This window comes from Ambystoma mexicanum, chromosome 3q, assembly GCF_040938575.1.
Source record: "Ambystoma mexicanum isolate Mex_15411 chromosome 3q, UKY_AmexF1_1, whole genome shotgun sequence".
Classification (NCBI taxonomy): domain Eukaryota; kingdom Metazoa; phylum Chordata; class Amphibia; order Caudata; family Ambystomatidae; genus Ambystoma; species Ambystoma mexicanum.
In genome coordinates, this window is record NC_090926.1 from 526,320,756 (window position 1) to 526,337,516 (window position 16,761).

A 16,761-nucleotide genomic window follows, 5' to 3' on the forward strand; every position below is an offset into this window, starting at 1 on the left:
GCTACTACCTCTAATATAAACTTGCTACACAAGGGACCCATTGCAAATTCCATCATTACATTGGGGCAAGAACCCCCTATTAAAACCCAACAAGAATCTGCGACGACTGCAAATGCTGAGTTGCAACGCAACATCGAGCTCTTGAGAGAAAAGATTGGATCATTAGATAATATAAGAATGGAAGAGGTAGTAGGAAGATAGATGCGTGACAAGTCATCCCTACAGGTTTGTGCGTCAATAAGCACAGTAGAACTACAAGATTAAACTGATAGCTTTATTCCTGAAAAGCAAACCCATAAAGAGAGGAGAAGGCAGAGATTTCTATTTGGAAATTGCCCTATGTTTACAGTCCTTTCCACCTTATGTGTCCTAAATTTGACTTCCAGCACTGATAATGGCCAGATTAAAGAGGATACAAATAAGACCTGCCTATCCACGCCAATACATTCAGATGTCAAACTTTCCAGGTCATCTAAACAAGATTCTCTGGCGCAAATGTCTGTGATAACAATTGCAATGGCACCTTATATGAAGCTCTATGAAGAGATTCGTAAAACTCTGGGAAATCATACCACCCTTCTAGCAATGCTGCCCTCGAAAAAATGATAGTTGTAGAAGGCTACATTACGGCCCAGAGACATCACAAGGCTGATAATAGACCAACCCTTGAAACGAGCCCCAAGCATAACAACAACAAGTGCCACAGGAGTGCACCAAATGTATGAACTGAAGTTAATACTACCTACTTAGTCCGAGATACTATCACTAATGGCATAGAAGGTATCTGTCGGCATTACCTCCACTTTGGACAGTCCCATCGGTGATACTGGCCCAGTAGAAGGCCTCACTATGCTTCATATGGCCAAAGATGTAACAGTAGATGCAACAGTGATCACGGATCTTGACCCAAACATGGCTTGCCAGGAGTCCATATCGGTCATCAATAACATCCAAGAACCAGAAGGAGCCAACACAAATAAGCCTTCTTATAATGTCCACCCGAATTTGTGTAGCACTGAGAAAACGGAAGGAGCCAATATCCATCCTCTGTTTGGAAACAAAACGAAACTTACAACGTCTATTTCACAGAAAACCTCCTTTCAATCCCGAGGTAATGAAGCATGTAGCTTCTTCAAAAAACTTTCATTACCATCAAAAGGCAGTAAAAACTAGGAGAAGATTAATACATATAAACCAAAGAAACAACTAAAAAAAAAGAAAATACAAGTCAGAGAAAAAGACGAGATAGTCGAGCCGGCGCAGGAGGAGTCCAACCCCCTCCTGGATCTCTCCGTATACTCAATCGAAACAAATGAGAATGAAATCCGTCCAAGGAGGGAACATCACCTAGAAAAGGAGCGAGTTACCGATACCGCTCCTGTTCATCCTCACAAACTCGCAGCAGAACGACACAGCATAGTTGTCTCTACTAATGAACCAGAAGTGGACCCACACTTCTTAACATTGGCAGATCAGAGCAAGCATGCTGTGCCCGCGGGTGCCTTTTGTTCTGCCAGGTCAGACCTGGCGGAATGAAAGCCACCCGCGAGCACAACTTGGAGTTTGCTAGTCCAGATATAACGGTACCAGCAAGCTTACTGGTACCACTGTATCCAGACCGGCAAGCTCGTAATGAGGCCCATGGCTTTCTATGGAGCACTCCCTGGATGGGTTTACATCTTTTCTCAAACTGGCTGTTATGGGTGAGGCAGGCAGACCGTGTGCGGGACTACTAACCCTGAATAACAACAAAACAAAGTATGTGATAATTAAACACTGCACAATAGAAGACTTCCTCCAATATACAATCCTGAGAAAGACAAAAGGTTCCTCAGCAAGGACGACAACTATGCCATCCCATTTATTTCTTATTAAGATTTACTGGAGTGTCATGGGCATCAGCCCAAAAGAAATGCGGGACCATTTGTCTGAAGTAATCGATGAAGCTTACAACTGGAGTAATTCCTCAATTATCCTATGTGTGACTTCGAAGCAACTTATCCTGTAATGGGACAACCACAGAAAGCTGACAATATGGACCTCATCTTTGGGATTACAGCACAGATAAACCTATGCCAAGAACTGATGATTAGCTGTGACTTACACATGACAAATGGGTGCTATGACAAAAAACACACCAGACATCCAACGTTGAAAAGAGGTGCATTATCGTTGGTTATCGACTATAATTTTATCTAAAAAAATCTAACCACGGCCGTAGAGTCTCTAGAAGTTCTTACCTCTCTATGTGGTGACCATAACTGGCTAAAGCTCTCATGGCATGAAGAAGCACTTAGAACTACTAATCAAACCAACGCTCATGTTGAAGTGATCAATAATGGGCATCGACTAAGAATGAACTCCAGAGCTGTCATCCGAACTTTAAAGTCTTATTCAGATCACATAAACGAGGCCAACAGACTAAGACGAGGGTGATTAGTGGATTACACCGCCATCTTGATGATCTATTGTGTTAAAGGCAATTCACCAGATAAAGAAAATATACACTAACACACCTATGATGGCGTACTGTGATTGCTCAAAAACACCCTCCAATTACATCGGTTGTGGAAATCAAATGCCTAAAGTCCAACCACATATCGTGGTGTATTAGCCAGCAGTCCATCCTACTTCAAAATGATGCAGAAACCATGTTACAATCTCTGGCCAATAAATCTTTGGCTGAGACCTCGTCCTTGATCAGGTATTTAAACAAGACTCAACTTCATCTACAGGCGAACTGCGTAGCTGAGGTGACTTGGACGGCCTTCTTTGGTTCTTTGGTCTCAAATCCATCAAAGCAAATTGACACATCCGTAACATCAACATCCCCTTGGACTTTTCCATAATAATGATGATCTTGTTAACATTATCAAAAGATTGAGGTCTTCCCGAGTGCCGGGGCCAGATGGCCTAACTAACGGCATGCTGAAGGAAAATCTCAAACAGTGGGCATTATACTAGACTTGGTGCTTCAAATGTTCTTTCATCCAAATCCATACCTCCATCCTGGTAAACGGCGCATATTATTCCTAGATTCAAAAATGGCATCCGTTCTGATCCCAATTTTATAGGTCAATAGCGCTATTCGACGTCTTAGGAACAATATATGCAACACTACTCCTAAGAAGGATAACTGCCATGACCCAGACCAACGGCCTGAACGATATGTTTTAGGTGGGTTTTGTTAAGAGCCTAGGGACTACCTCTCCAGCCTTTTTGATCAACCTATTGAAAGCAAAGAACATTGAGAACAATAATAAACTAAATTTAGCATTTATGTACATTACCAAAGCCTTCGACAGTCTGAATCGTAAAACCTTTGTGTAAAAAACTGGCAGAGAAGCACTGTCCACTAGATTTGCTACAACAAATGCAGGGCTTATATAAAAACACGACCATAAGAATATGCTTCGATACCAAGCGGGCGTTAAGTGAGGACATTTCAATGCTAAGAGGGGTTAAGTATGGTTGCTCTCTGGCAAAAAATGTATTTGGTGAGTAATGCTTATAAAATACATTTGTGGACTCAAGATATGAGAGGCTAATATAGGACAGAGGGACGAAGTTCTAACACAATGTGTGGGTGATGACAGATTTTTCATTAACAAGCTGGTATGAGGATAAATAACTTGCCTGGGTCCAAGTAACTTGAGGAATGAATGGGGTTTGCAGTGCTATCTGACATGAAGACGTTATCTTTCTGGCTTACTCTAGGAAGTTCATTATGATAATAGGACCACACTGGGATACCAATGTTATTCATAATACAGTGGCTTTACCTTTCCTAACAGAATGGCATTGGACATGATAATAATATGATGGACGTTTTTAATATTTAGATGTGGAGAGACGTTTCAGTATTTCTAAATACTATATATAAATTTGTTTTTGTATTTATTCCAATGCTTATTTTTCCTTTAACTTCAAATCCTACCCTACTCCAACCCTTTTCCTCTATCTTGCATGTGTAAATGTAAAGAGATGTTGCATTCTGTATGACTAACCAGTATATGTCTGTTTTTTAGAAAGGCTTCAAGGCCAAAACACATTTTAACCATTGGGCATAAAGTCATAACAATAAATGAACAGGTGGCACATTTTACTGAGTGTCTTTTGTATTAGAGTATGGGGAATACTCTTTTTGACACTTGAAATGCGACAAAGTGTTCAGACCAGTTGGTTGATCAGACAAAAACCGTGTCGCAGAACCTATCCCTCTGAATACCCCACCTTCTTTATTTCTATGCTTTTTCAACATTTAGGGATCTGGATTACTTACAAGGAGCATAGTGGAAATCAATTCTTCTGAAAACCAAAAAAAGAAGGTTTGTATGTTAGGAAGTCAAACACTGATTCTAAAGCGGAAATACCACAAATGTATACCTCCACCAATCCTAGACATCAATACCGCAAAAGTTGTGCTGGTTCTAAATTATGGCACTGATGCTCTCCTCGACATACCACCAAAAACATGGGTCTCTGCTGGCTGAAGGGACCTTTTGGTTAAAAAAAGGTCTTGGGCTACCTCGCTCGATTCCAATCCTGGTTGTGAGGAAAGAGCTGGGATTAAGCTCCCTAAAATCTTCAGCTAAATGGAAAATGCTCAGACTGTTCAGGAAATGTTACTGCCCCAACCCCCTATATTTGATCAACAGATTTAAAAATGAACTCTTGAAGGGCACTGACAAAACCCTAAACGTATGGGGAAACAAATGTACTCAGCTACTTAACGAAACTGAGTGCTCCATGGAAGACCTCTTGAGTAACCCAGGAAGGGTGAAAAATAAATTACGTGAATTGGATTGTATACAGACAATGGCTGAGGTCAACAAACTGACATTGCACAAACAACTGGCAGATGAGCTAAGGGAACAAGGGGAGATTCAACCATACCTGCGGAACTGCCCAAATCCCAAAACGAAGTCAACATTTTTGAGGATACGACTCCATTTATGTAGATCTAATGAAATCATAGTAGCAAGATCTAACAAAGAAATAAGGGACATTTCCTGCAGGTTCTGTAAAATGGCAGAATCAACAGAAACTCTATGCCATCTATTTACCATTTGCCCTGCTTTTAGCTTGAAATGCATTCACTATTTTGGCCACTTTCTGGATACATTTCAAACACTGACCGCAGAGGATTGGTACAGATTCTTAATAAGCGGAACCCAAACCTCATTGATAATTGTGATGGTCCAATTTTACTGGAATGAATTAGAGGTCCCTATGCAAATGACGAAGGGCCAATGAACTACTGAAAATGGATATAACCCACAATGAACTGAGGTCGAGAGTTTTGTTTATACACGTCAAGTTTCTGGCTTGCTTAAAAGTTTAATGTAAACATAAAATGCAACTAAATATACATTTTTTGAAACAGCAAGACGTTGTGTTTCAAAGCACCCACAGGACAAAGGGAGGGAACATGGGATAAAGGCTATAGAATACAATGATGAACAGGATAGAGGTGGTCCTACTAGGCCTTGTGAGCATTCAGACTATGCAAGTGCAGAGAGAGAGAGAGAAGGGTCAGGGGCTGTGGTGGTAAGTGCTAAGGAGATTCCGTGATGAGGGTTGCCAGGGTATTGGTTAAGTGCTAGGCAGAGGTTGTACAGAGAATGGTCATCTGCCGATATAAAGTGCAGTCCTCTGGGGGAGGTCACAGGCCAGTGGGTGCCAAAGGGCAAGTGCTGGGAGCGGGATGGGCTGCAGGTGATTGGGAGGACAGTTATGATCCAGGAGGAAAGATAAGGGTCAAGGCCACCAATCTCAGTGACTGAGGGGATTAGCACGGGTGGGGGAGGTTGAAGGAGGAGGTGAAGAGGAAAGTCTGTTTCTGGAATTTTATGAGTTCTAGCTCAAGATGTAGAGGGAGGGGGGCTGTTTCAGAGGAGGGAGCCAGCCAAGGTAAGAGAACAGCCACCAGCTTGCAGTTGGAGCCGGAAGAACATACAGACGTAGAGGAAGAATATTTGCTGAGAGCAGATTGTAGATAATGTGGTCCCTGGCTCCAGACAGCCTTAATGATGATGCAGAGGGATTTGAATTTGATCCTTGCAAGAACCCGGGAGCCATTGGAGTGATTTTAGGGCTGGTGAGATACAGTCCCTGGGCTTGAGACCAAGGATATGTCTTGCAGCCCTATTATGGGTAAGCTGGAGGGAGCAGTGAGAGGAATAGGGTAGATTGAGGGAGAGGCTGTTGCAATAGTCCAGCCTAGAGAGTACCAGGGCTCTAGAGACATTGAGCTTCTGGGGAAAAGTGAGGAAAGGAAGGATGTCTCTGAGGAGGTGGAGTTGGAAATGGGTCTTCTTGGCCAGGTTCAGGATGTGTGAGAGGAAAGAAAGAGAGGAGTCGAAGATGACTCTGATGTTTCTGGCTTCAGTAGAAGGAGGTGGGGGGTTCCCATAGAGGGTGGTCAGAGAGAAGGGAGGAAGGTGGGAGCAGGAGACTGCATGGGAAGGATCTCAGTCTTGCTTGCATTGAGACAGAGGTCATTAGAAGCACACTAGGACTGGATAGCAGAGAGGCACTCAGGAAGGATAGAGGAGGCAGCAAGAGGGTCAGAGGGAAATTTGAAGAAGAGTTGGGTGTCATCTGCATAACACTGGAACTGGGGGGAGAAAGTAGAGATAAGGTGAGCAAGTGGGGCAAGATAGATGTTAAAGAGCCAGGGTGAGAGTGTTGGCACCCTGGGTGATGTCATAGGTAGAGATGGAGGTGGGAGAGGAGAAAGAGCCAGGATCACCTGGGAGGAACGGTCAGTGAGGAATCAGTGAGGAAGGAGGTCAGCCAGTCCAGTTCCCGCTCTGAGATACCAAGGCTATCATGGAGTTTTATGAGGATGCAATGGTTGACCGTATCAAATGCAGAGGAGAGATTGAGCAAAATGAGAATAGCAAGAGAGAATCCAGAGATGCACGCAGTTCTTCACAGGTTTGCAGGAGATCAGTTTCCATACCTCTGTAGGCTCACAATTCAGATTGATAGCCATGTAGGCAACCAACTAGCTAAGTATGCTAAGTCAGTTGTGGGAGGCCAGTTTCTCCAGGGGGTCCCCAAACAAGGGGGTGATAGGGATGGGGCGATAGTTAGCCGGACATGAGGAGTCTAGGAAGGCGTTACGAGGGGGCGCACAAGAGAGAGCTTCAGGGAAGAAGGGAAGGACCCAGTAGCAAGAGAGTGATAGAAGAAGTCAGAAAGTGCAGGGGCGAGAGAGCCAATTTTGTCTTTAATAGTTCCGGAAGATCAGGGGGGACCTGTTTGGAGGAGACCATCATACAGTGGACAACCCTGGAGACCTTGTCCGATGTGATAGGGGAGAAGGAGGAGAGAAAGGCAGAGGTGAGATTGTAGGTCAGGGGTAGCAGGGGGATAGGAGGGAGAGGAGGAACAGCGGGAGGAGAGAGTGCTCAGGATGTCCTGAGTTTTGAGAGTGAAGTGGGTGGCCACTGCAGTGCAGAGGGCCTGAGAGGGAAGAGGTGGGGTGGAGACTGCGGCAGGATTGGCTAGTTTCTTGCAGATTTTAAAGAGTTCAACCGTGTTGTTGGATGCACCAGAGATGCAAGCCTGAATGTGGTGTTTCTTCTTTGAGCAAATGGAGAGAGAATATTGCCTTTAGAGAAGGTGACAGGCCAGCTTGTGAGAGGATGAGCTTGCGGTCTGCCACTTCCGCTCCGCAGCTCTGCACTTGCACTTCAGAGCTTCAAGATCAGAGTCGTACCAGCTATGCTTTGCTATTAAAAATGCATTGCCTCAATAAGAAAGCATGTCAAAACTGGCTGCACAATGTAGGCCAGACACGTAATAACATTTATCATGTTTTCAGTAGCCTTGATGATGCACAATAAAAAATGCAATGCCACAGTGAGACATACCTAGACTGTCTGCACCAAAATGCCAATCTAACCACATAATAGCACTTATGATGTTTACTTTATTATAGATGCCCAAAAAAATATAGAATGCAACAGTAAGTTAAGGCTAGACTGGCTGTACCCAAATGCAGTCTAGACAGGACATTACACTCATCATGATTGCTCTATCAGGGATGCCCAGTACAATAAATCAAGCTACAGTAAGAAAGCTAGTCTAGCCACATAATAACACATATGGGGCCAGATTACAGATACTTTAAACTGGTGTGAGTGCAAAGGTGCACGGTATTAGCACTAGGGAAAGTTTTGTCCTATTTTAAAAAATAATGGGACATATAAGAAAACAAATTCATCATGACAAGTGGAGTTTGGCATGGAATAAGCACCAGATAGATTTACGATGCATTTTTTCACCAGGCTTAGTGCTAATATTTACAAGTTATCTATGACTTTCCGTTCCCCAAATCAATGAGCTTTTGGAGAGATTCAACAAACCACTGAAGGGCATGATTGTTGGCATGGAAGAACACCTTGGGCAAAAGTTTGATATTCTCCTGAAATGCTTATTGTTCACCTACAGATAAGTGTCACATTAGGGTTCAGTCCCTTTAAAGGGTACGTTGATCGCCCTACGAGGGGTCACCTGCAACTGATGAGAGAAGGATGGGAGATTAAATCCTGAATTATTAACCATGGTATATGTGATTGGGCTGATATCCTGAACTGCCAAGTACATCGAGCAGTCCAAAATGCATTTGATTGCCAGGCTGGACTTTATGAATCACTGTCTTGACTGTAAGCTACGTGACAGTGTACACTCCTAGATAGTTAGTCAGAATAGTGGAAACTGTCAAATCCAGCACACATCAATATGAGTGGACTGAATCCTATGTTGTACTGGAAAAGATCACTGAGATAAGCTATTTCATGTATATAAATGCACATATACCAGTGAATAGGGTCTTTCATGTCAAATAGGCTGAAACCTCTTTACAGAAGAGTTTCTTATTTATCTCTTCTGGCGACTGATGGTGAGTCTAAAGAGGAGAGTGATCTCTCCCAGACTTTCTACACTATCTACAGCTAGACCTATAAAAGGGATGCAAATCTCCTCTGAGCTGAAAGAACAGCAACCTCAAGAATATAAGCAGCTGCTGTGTAAATTTGCACCATTGTTTGAGCTAACTCCAGTTACACAGCTTGGTGGCCCACAATATTGGCACATTGAGCTGCAATCTGTTGAAGGGTAGAATCCACCAGATGTCTGACAAGATTAGGAACACCATCAATGGACACAGCTCTAAGGTGTTGGTTGTAATGGTAACTGAACGATTCCAAAGTCCACAGGCTAGCCCTGTGGTTCTGGTACCTAAATGGTCCATTGTCCATCAATTGATCAACTGAAGTCTATTTGTGTGTATACCACAGAGGGCTCAACTCTGTAACAAAGATGGATGTTCAACCCATATCCATAATAGATGAGCTGATTGACTAGTTGGGTGCTGCCAAGTATCTTTGACCTCATGGTTCTATGTGGTTACAATGACCGCATTTCATGAACACTGTCTTCATCGACATTACTCAATCTCCTTTCTTTCTTTCAATCCTTCTCTCTCTCTTTTTCCCCTCTCATGCAACTTGATGAAAAGGTCTAGAGGTTATTTGCAATCAAACCATGAATTTTGAAACCACAGCATTCCAACCAACTCCACAGCCAGTTACTCACAGGTCAGCCTTATTGACAAAGAAAATGTCTTCATTTTTCATCCAGAAGGGCACTGTCAAGATTTTGGTTTAGAACAATGCACTTGCCACCTTTCAGGGGATGGTAAACCAGGTCAGTTCTGGATTAGAACACTTCGGCCTTGCCTATATACATTTTCTTTGCAGTGTGGAGCCACGAATTGGGAGACCATCCATCCAATGTGAAACAGGTGGCAGCATGCTGGCTTGACTATCAAGACTTCCAAGTGCAAAATAATGCAGTTTACTGTGACATAACTAGAAACCAAGGGGGCGAAGGTAAAAAACAGCCTCATGAGGCAAAGGTTCAAGTTGTCCATGATTGGAACATTGCTACCACTCAGGTATGGGCATTCCTTGGCCTTCTCAGGTATTACTTGGCTTTCATTAAGGGGTAGGTCACTATTGCCCTTCACTCTAAAGACCTGACATTCAAAGATGTCAAAGAATGTCAGTATGATTCATTCATGCCAATCAGATTTTCAGAACTTAAAAAATGGCGTGTGCAGGTCTCTGTACTGCTTACATGTGCTCCGGTTCATGTGGGGGCACCAAGGAAGTCCCCGGCTCTCCCACACAGATACATGTTTGGAAACTGTAAGGACGCACAAGGGATCAGCACAGGAGGTGTAGGGTTGGGCTGGTCCATCCTCCCCCAATTCATGTGGTTCATTCTGGGTTTCTGCAAGGCAAGACAGGGGTGTGTGAGAATGTTCTAGGGAACACCATTTCCATAATCTGGACGGTGTAGTGTAAGGTGCAGTGTACGTGTATGCATAACTTGTTGAAGGGTGAAGCCAACCTGGAAATTGGCTTGGACAATTTGCTTCAATGGGTCCAACGATGCAGTCTTGCTGTTGCAGCTTCATAAGGCACTAGGTTGGATGAAGTATTTCTTGGTTGCTGTCTCATCTTCTTCCGTGTTATGAACGTCTTTAGTGCTGGATCACAATGGCCTGCTGCTTCACCCCGTGCCTTCTTCTTCTTTCCTCCCATGGTGGTTATCAAGTATAAACCTGGATCCACTTGACCAGGAGAGGAACAGGGTCTGATTGGTAAGGCCCCTTTATATTCCAATGTGTCTTTTCTTAACCTAGCTTGACTTTTCTTTACAGGGAGGACCCCAGGGGGCTTACCGGTGAAGCCAAGTGGCCCAGAGCCAAAGCGGGTGGTGTCTGATAGCCGCAGCAGGAGCATATCAGGTGAAGTTGGAGGGAACAGGATGCTCCAGCCAATGTGGAAAGTGTTACTTGGCAAAAATTCTAAACACTGACTGAGAAGCGGGGATGAATTATATAGCTCCACCTGGTAAAATAACCCTTGAGACTCCTGGGATATAAGAAGAAAATAGTTTTGGTCTTTGGTGCTGATGTTTTTGGGCTAGCCTTGCCCACAAGGCCTGGCTCAAGCCTCTCATCAGGACCTGCCATGGCCATGGCCAGACTGTCATGATGCCTACCCCCGGGGACCCAGACCAGGTCCAGCAACCCCGGAAGCAGGCATCAAGTTATTTTGAGCAAGCCCAAAAATCCCTGCTAGGGGCTGTTTGGGTGCGGTCCTGGCGTCTATGGTGCCAGGCTCATATGGAGAGTCAGTCCTGGTGCCATAGGCACCAGGCTCATAGAGTAGAACTTACCTGATGCAGATCATGCTGCAAGCTTACCTGATGCAGACCATGCTGCAAGAGCTCCAAGCCAAATGAGGCTTGGAAGGGACTATTTTACCTAGGGACTATTTCTTTACTCGGGTGGGGCTGGGGAGGAATACTTACCTGGGACTACTTTGGAGGCTATTTAAACCACGCCCGAAGAGCAGCACACTCTTTGCATTATTCTGCATCCAGCAGCATAACGCTCACCGTGCCTGCAAGTCTGCATCCAGTCTACTGCCACGCCCGCCTTGAGTTTGGAGCTCCTAAAAAAAAAGGGAGAAAGAAGGAGAAAAGGTTAGAACAAGAGCAATACCTTTGATCCTTACCTGAATTCCCGATCCATCGCGCCTTCGAGCTGGAAGAAAGAAGTTATTTTATGCGCGTCGCCTCACCTGCTGCAGCACCGTGCTGCACTCACCGGCCTTCGCAGCATCTTCACATTCCACCGCATCCTCCTGGATGTTCCCGCCGCATTCCGGCACCTAAGGAGAAGACAAGAACAGCAAGGTGAGCCAAGGGAATACACAGAGGAATATTAGTTACCCCCCATAGACTTACCTGATTTTACCACCGGGGGTACTATTCCTCTTCACAGGTAGGCGCAGCTTCCACTGCATTTTCGCCGAACCCCGGCCCCTAAGGGGAAACAAAAGGACAGCAAGGTGAAACAAAGGGACTATGAAGGAGAACCCTCCTCACCACAATAGACCTGCCTGATTTTACCGCCAGAGGTATTATTCCCCGAGACTTTATACTTTCTCTCAGTGCCTGAATAAGGGAGAAAGCAACAAGTTACATATTGACATTATTTTATCGAACTGTGTTGGAAAATACTAATCCTTACCCGAGTATTACCGGTTTCCACGAGGAACTCTTCACTAAGGTCAAGCTGCAACCTGCAAGGAACCGGACAAGAGTGAAAATCAGGCATTTGAACTCTTACGAACTACATACTTTTCGGAGTCAATATTGTTCTGGAACTCACCAATTCCTTCGAGCCAGTGAAGCAACTGGTCATCAACGCGCCCCTGCGCTCAATGCACGATGGAGAGCTCATCTTTTCAAACCATCAGGTGAGACTATAAGAGGGGCACCAAAGGTGATCTGTGGGGAGAACAGCGGAGATGGGGGGATTTACACTCAATTCCACGGGTGGTTAATTCCTTTTCTCCATTTGCAGAAGAATATTCCTACGGGCCAAGCAAACGAAGCTAGGTGGGCCAGTCCAGTCCGTCATCTCGGCCCTACACATCACATTGGTGGAGACCGCAGCTGTCCAGTTCAGATCGGCACCTCTGTGGGAGCCAGGTGAGCATAACACAGACCCCAAGGCTGGTGGGGTTTGAGAGTGTATTGTCTGGTTGTGTGTTGTTTGGGGGTCCTGTGTTGGATGTGGGGAGTCAGAGCCCCTGGAGAAATGACGGTCCCATGTGCCAAAGATCTCAGAGTGACAGGAATTCATCATTCAGAGAAACACCTATGAATTTGGAATTGGAGCACAGCTAAACTCAGAAAGGATTGAACAGTCAGTTGCTTACAGGCGTTTGACAAAAAGGAGAACAAAACTGGTTACAACTGTAAAGGAGGCATTTGTTATGCTATGAGAAGAACACAATTTGAAACGTAGCATTTTTGAGTCTCAATTCACTGTCCAAATTAACCACATTCCTCTTTAGTGATTAATGGATAAGCAGTGGGGGAATCCCTAGCTTTTCTGTTGGGCCATATCCTTACATGGATTACATCATTTTACAGCACAAGGCTTGTTCCCCTCTGCAGATGTCCTGAGTAGCTAGCTGTCCATTCATGTTGAGTCAAACCCTTGGAGGGGTAGTGCTTACCAATTTTTGGCTGGAGGATATGACAGAATGCCTTCTGCATAGGTAAGAAAAACAGAGCTATTTTCATTTGTGGTAATGGACAGTAATGCTGGATATCTCTCTCAGAAAGATATCTCTTCTACAAACTGTAATGTGGTTTGGCAACATGTAAACCCCATAGTAATATATATATTCCTCAAGCATCCTTCTTGAATCCAAACAATGCAGACAGCATTTTCTTTCTAGTCCATGTCAATGACTCTTGTGGAAGACCAGAAGTAGCACTTGGTCATATTCATGGATTTGTATTATCTTGCTTTACAATGAGTCTGTCAGCTTTAAATAAAATAACAAACTAAAATGATGAACATTAACTCAAAGTGCTTAATTCCCTATCCCAAAACACAAATGTGGAAGGAAATTGTATGCTTTTCAGGATGAATCAAAACATAAAGTCTCTAGTCCTAGCCTTTCACATGTATAGAACAACTAACACACATAAACCTAAAGGTTTTAAAAGCTCAAATGATGCTTGACTGTTGCGTCTGCTCCAGGTTTTCTGCTCTGGATATAAAGTTCTTTAGGTGCCACTGTAATGGCTAAATGTTCCAAATATAGTCCCACATAAAATCGTAATTGAGGTATTTCAATTTCTTTTTCTCCTGACACTTTTGGGTGCTGTTTCCACTTGTTAACCACACTCCAGAGTGTTTCTGTTCACTTCGAGGGATACACCCACTCGTGGTGTTTATCTCTTTTATACCCGCTGCATGGTGTTTTCACTTCTTCTGTGGTCTCTTGGTTCTTGTTCCCCTCTCTTGGGGGTATTTTCATTCTCTCTCCTTCTCCAGACACTCCTCCCCTTCTGCTGCGGTATCTTCCATCTCACTCCTTCTCTTGAGATCGCTTCACTCTCGCCCCCCGCAAGGGAAACCTCACTCGCCTGCCCTCTCTTGGGGTATGTAATGTAGTGGCCATTTAGATAGCACCTTTCATCATCTGGCAACTGAGGCTAACTTCTCCCCTAAAGCATGCAAATGGATAACCTCCTTTCTCCAAGAGAGGGCCATGCAAGTCTTCTCTGTCTCAGCCTGTGCCACCCCTAGCCACATCAAATGTGGTTTGCTACAGGGGTCCTGTATCGCGCCCATGCTCTACAACCTCTTCACGAGGCCTTTGTTCAGCATCCTTGACTCCTTGTGCATCTCGTATACCAATTATGCGGATGACACGCAGGTGCTTATCCCACTCAGTGGGGACTATGAAGCAGATGTGAACACGCTCACCACCATTTACTCCACTATCCAATCCTGGATGGCAGACAATTGGCTCTGCCTCAACAGTGAAAAAACTGAACTCCTGCTGAAAGGGTCACCCACCACACTGGGCAACCTTGATGAACAGTACTTATCCTTTACATTGATAATATCCCCATCAAGGTCTCTAACAATGTTAAGACACTTGGAGTCTACCTGGACTCTGATCTGACCATGGATAGACAGGTTAATGCCATTGCATCCTCATCATCTTATTACTCTAAAGTCCTCTATGCAGCCAGACCCTTCTTATCACACCAGAATTGCCTCACCATTGCCAGGGCAATAATTAGAACAAGGTTGTACTATTGCAATGTTCTCCTCGTAGGGACATCATGCATAAATCGGGCCAAACTCCAGCTGGTCCAAAACAACGCCCTTAAGGTGGCCACAGAAACCTCTAGAAAAGACCACATTTCCGAAGTCAGAAGGCAGGACCATTGGCTCCCTGTCAAAGAGAGAATTGTCTTCAAAACTCTTGCCATCACGCACAAATTCCTCCATCAACTTGCACCCCCATACTTGGGTCAGAGAATCACCAAGCACACCACCACAAGACCTCTCAGGAAGTTCTACTCCAACATGATTGTCACACCTAAAACTCAAAATGTCAGCACAAGTGGATCAAGCTTCACTACTCTGGCTGCCACCCATTGGAACGCACTACCCACCCACCTAAGAATGATAGTCTCCCACCAAACATTCCGCAAAGCTATCAAAACTAAACTTTTTGTCTGAAAGGAAAATGTCTATCAACCTGTAAACTGACTTCATTGTTATATGCATTTGTTTATAACTCTGATCATCTCTGTATCATACCCAGTCTTTGTTTTTGTAACCAAGAGACCTCTGGTCGCCTGTTAACCTATGAATCAAAATTTCCTATGAAATCCTGTAACAGCGCCTCGATGCCCACAGGCTGCAAGTGCGCTTTACAAATGCTAATAAATAAAAAAAAAATAAAGTGGTATGGTCTCAATGTACTGTAAGTGTAAGTCCAGATATAGTACATTTTTCAGAGAGTTATCGAATGCGGGTGTGCATTTCAGCCAATACAAAAGTAGGTAGGGGTGGGCGAGTCCCTGCAAGTCACCCTTGTTGAGCTGGCAAATGGGTGAGTGCACAGAGGTGGTTAAAAGACTGTGAAGTTATGTGTGAAACTAGGCCACATTATATCGTGTGGGAGAGCTGTATTCTAATGACAGAGGTGTTGTGCAAACGGTGTGAAATAAGAGAGACATTATGTGTACAGTGTATGGGAGTGAGGGGCCCCTAGGCCCCCTTGCGCCGTACACTCCTCAGTACAAGGCTTAGACCACGTGCCTCCGGTAGTGGGTTTGCCCTTTGCCATTATGTAAAGTTAACCACGATTGACCGCTACATAGATGGGACCACCGAGCAGGACACGGGGTATCCATCTTTTGTGCCCCCTTTCGACTCCATTTTGGGTAAACAGGCCTCACTGCGATAGTACAGCAATGCTCAGCTCCCCTTCCACCGCAGCAGCCAAGGACAGAGACACACACACACAAGGCGTGCAGGCAGCTCGCTGGCCCCCACCCTTGCACTCCCCCTGCGAAGGAAAGCTCTTCGCTCCCATTCTCATGCTGAAGCCGGCGAAAGTTGCAACAACCAATATGATACAGTTTTCTTCCTCTGAGATCACTGCTAGCATGAGAACCAGCATGTGAACCAGGATGAGCTAAGCACTTACTGCTCGTTCGTCCCCATAAACTTGCAAGCCACCCACCCCCATTTAGAGCAATTTATTGCCATCCTGACCCAGCACTCCCTGTAAGGTATTTCTTTCAAGTGCCAGACCCTCGCCTGTGCTGTGAAACCCACCCAACACACCCACTACTAACCTTAAGCATCTTACCACAATATATGTTTTTACTTATACTAATAGGTCTAAAGCTTAGGAGATATGTGAAACACAGCTTGACTCTTTTTACATGCACAATAAAGGTCAAGGCCTCCAATTAAAGCCACAAATGACCCAATTGTACTGACAGTAATCACTATGTGTGACTTGTGTAGAAATATAAAAAGTAGCATAAAATGTTTAGATCATTTGTTATTTAGGGGGTAATTCATAGAATTCAGCGCACAAGTGGCGCACGCGGCTGGCGCACAGTGTGCGCGTGCGAATCCCTGCGCCAGCCGCGTGCGCTAAAATACATTTCCGCGCACAGCGTATTCATGGATTCCAGCCACCAAAACCAGCCGTGGCGCACAGTGGCGCAGCGACCCTGCAGCAGCGCCAGTTACACCCCCAAAAACGCCTCTCGCGCAGGGAAAAGCCATCAATATACCCAATCCAGCGCAAAGGGCTGCGCTAACCCTGT